Source organism: Octodon degus, unplaced genomic scaffold (assembly GCF_000260255.1).
Source record: "Octodon degus isolate 3935 unplaced genomic scaffold, OctDeg1.0 scaffold00308, whole genome shotgun sequence".
NCBI lineage: Eukaryota > Metazoa > Chordata > Mammalia > Rodentia > Octodontidae > Octodon > Octodon degus.
Genome location: NW_004524884.1, coordinates 1090936 through 1094946, shown reverse-complemented (window position 1 = coordinate 1094946; position 4011 = coordinate 1090936).

Sequence of the window (4011 nt, the reverse complement as noted above, 5' to 3'; positions counted from 1 at the left end):
GTTAAAACCTACCAAACAAGAAAAGCCCAGGTCTCAGTAGATTTACTCCTGACTGCTAAATTCTACAGGAATATTAGGGAAGATCTGATGCCAATAGTTCTCGAACTCCTTAATGGAATGGAAAGGGAAGTAATATTGCCCAAATCATTCCTGCAAAGTAATATTATTCTGGTTTTAAAACCAAAAAAAGAAAAAAAATCCAACCATAAAATAGAATTGTAGGGGCCAGGGAGATGGCTCAGTGGAATAAGCACTTGCGTGGCAAGTGCAAGGGCCTGAGTTCAATCCCCGGTTCCACCAAAAAACTAAATAACTAACTAACTAACTAACTAAATAAATAAATAAATAAATAAATAAATAAATAAAATTGAATTGTAGGGCAATGTCTTTTATGAACATGCATAAAAAAATCCCAATAATAATAATGACAAGCAGAATGCACCAAATCATACAAAAGCCTCAAACACTGACCAAGTAGGATTCATTGCAAGCATGCAGGGTTGTTTTCAAATACACCACTTAAATAGAAGCTAGGGAAAATGTCACAGTCATCTCAATAGTTGGAGAAAGATCACTTGACAAAATCCAACATCCATTCATGATAAAAATCCTGACAGAAATAGATACAGAACATCTTTACACTTTTGGTTTTTTTTTAAACTGAGAATTGAATCCAAGGCTTTTCTACTAGTCCAAATCCTCAACCCTTTTTAAAAATGCTAATTTTAAGAAAGAATAGCATTAAATGTCCAAGTGGCCAGTCAGGGCTGTAATTTATGAACCTCTTGCCTTTTGCCTCAGCCTCCCTGAGTAGTGGAATTTCATGACTATGATATCGCATCCAACTTGTTTATTCCCATTTCAGATGTATAAATTGAGTTTCAGGAAGGTTAATTTCTTTAGATAATGGAACAATAGCAGATCTTTTACTTAAAGTTAGGCAATCTTACTCCACGGAGTAGATATAGCTTCACAGGAAAATAGTAGTAGTAGAAATAGACTAGTAGTAGCAGTAGTTGTAGAAGTAGTAGTACTAGTATCTTCACAGCAAATACTAATCATATCTTGAAATATATACTGCAAACTGTATTTGCATGTTGTCCTTAATTTTCAGGTACTATGTGTTTATTGATTGTAATCAGTACTTATTCTTTTTTATGTATTTGGCACAGGGTCTGCAGGGTCTTCAGGGCCTCACTATGTAGATCAGACTCATGGTCATTCTCCTGTTTTCAGCCTCCCAAAGCACTGGGAGTACAGACATGTGCCACCATACCCATTCTCAATCACTGTCTCAGCATGCCCTGGGGGCGGGGCCAGCACTGCATGCCATGCATTGAACCCTGGTCCTTGCCCTTGCCTAAGTAGGAGCTTTCATCACCTGAGCTGTCTGGCCAGCCCTAATATTTATTCTTAAGAATGTTTATTTCATCTGTGTAGGAAGAAAATATTTGAAATCAAAGCAATATATGAAATAATTGCCCTTGAGACCACAGAATTTGATGTCTGGAGAAGTTTACAAATTCAAAATTCAATTATAAGAAGAAATAAAGCTGAAGTATTGTACAGAATTTTGAATGAAATCAATGCCATCTTAGCTGACTTGAAAATGTGATGAGAATAGTGATCGTGCAGTGAAAGTACAGCTGTCAATTTGGACCACATAGCTCAGAGTAATGTCAAAGGCTACCATAATTAAAGGGAATATCTTGAGTTTCATCCCTACTGAGAAGACAACTGGGACCTATTTATCCAAGGTTGTAATAATTGAGCAATAGAAAATCAGAGCTTTTTTTAAGTGAAATGTATGTCAGACCACTGATGGCACAATTAATGCGAGCAGAAGACGTTACTGAATTGTAGCAGTTTTAGGAGGAAAACTCGCAAACATCACAAACCTTTTGTCATGCCCATTCTGTTTGGATTTAACAGCAATAAGTTTTTTGTGAAGAAGGAAGTCTAAATATCTCTCAATGCTGTCAGTTACTTGCATGCTGCTGTATTTGTGTGTGGGGAAATATTATAGATATATCAGACAGTTTTGCATAAAGAAAAGTTGTACACAAGAAAACTGGATAATTGATCAAAACCTTGCTGAAATTTATATCGTGATTTTCTGTAATGAAGTAACTTCCTGAGATTGCTAAAATTGTGGAACCTGAATATTTCTAGTGTGGTGAGTAGAGTGGCTGTCTTAAATGCTCATACTGTTTTCCCATTTTGAAATTCTATTTTTAAAAAATCATGCATGCTATAGGAATTATTTATGCAGTACTTCACTATGAGATCTTAGATATTTTCTTTACCTTTAAACATAGAAGCAATACTTCATTTTATCATTTAAACGATAGGAAAATATTTCAGTGCCATTTGTGATAGTGGACAAGGAATTATGTCAATTAGTATTTTGTAATTGGCACTGTTTTGTAGAACTTTTGGCAATGAAGAAAATGTTCTATATATATATGCACTATCCAATACATTAATCACTTGGCCCATATGGCTACTTTTGTACTTGGAATATGGCTAGTGTGATTAAGGGACTAAACTTGGAAAGCTATTTAATTTGAAATAATTTAAACATTAATTGAAATAGCTGCATGTGTTTAATATCTATGCATTGATCAACACAGCTCTAAGATCTCAAAATAAGAAAAACTGATTTTGCATGATGTAAGAAGCTCTGCATTTGTGAAAAATACAAGATAGCCATTAAGGTGCACATTTTACCATTTTTAGACAAGGGCACAGTATTCATTTAATATTTAACATGGAAGTTTAGAAACAATATTGCTCAGTGTAAATATATACTTTTTAAATGTATTTAGTACACAGCCTATAGGGTCTACAGGATCTCACTATACAGATCACACTCATAGTGATCCTCCTGTTTTCAGCCTCCGAAGTGCTGGAAATACGGGTGTGTGCACCACCATGATCAGTCTCAATTGCCCTCTCAGTGCGCCCTGGGGGAGGGGCTGGTACAGCATGCCAGGGATCGAACCCAGTCCCTGCATCGGCCTAAGTAGTTGCATTAGTCTGCTGAGCTATCTGACTGGCCCTGAACATATTAAACGAAAATTGTTTCACAACTTCTAAATGCATATTTCTCACTGCTGCTGCTTCAATATTTAGCATAATGCTTGTTACAGAGAGGCACTGGACAAATATTCCTTCAGTGAATGACCGGCACAAAACAAATGAATATCTCAGAATTGATTTACATGGAACAAATCAACAAGTGAGATGACAAACAATGTGCAATAACAGTGCATACTTAGGTTCACATAATTTTCTTGATCTGTACTTTCACTGGTGCTGCATGAAGCCAAATTTGTCCGTGAATATTTTGACTAAATTGAATTTGGCTGCTTGTTTATTCTTCAATAGTGCTCCTCTCATTCTCAGACCTATTGCACATTGCTTTGGGTAGTACACAGTGTTCATTTTCATTCAACAGTATTTATTGAATGTGTTCTCTCCTAATGTAACTGTGTCAGCAATGCAGTATACTGGAAAAGGCTGTCAGCTCTGGAGTACGATCATCAACTACAAGGGATCTGGTCCATATTCTGTGGAACTTTGTGCAACAGATTTACCTTTATTTCTGAGAAATGGGGTAATTACAGGAGATAGTCATATGTTTAGTTTGCAGATTAAGCAATTTCATGGATATAAATGATATCAAATGCTCTCTATTACTAATATCATACAATAGTCATGATCTACTCTGTTGAATTCAGGAACAAGCAAACAAGTGTGTTCTATGACTTTATAGGGCTTAATTTGACTCTCAGAATTACAAAAAGACTGGCCTCCACCTTTACTGTCTATTTCCAGTATATATATTTATTCTGTATCTTACAATTCAAAGGCATTTTAGAAAAGTATTTTAAATAATTAAGAAAGAAGTGATAGGGGCTGGAGAGATGGCTCAGTGGTCTAAAGCACCTACTTAGAACAAGCTTGGCAAGGCATCAGGGACCGCGGTTCAATCCCCCAGCACCACAT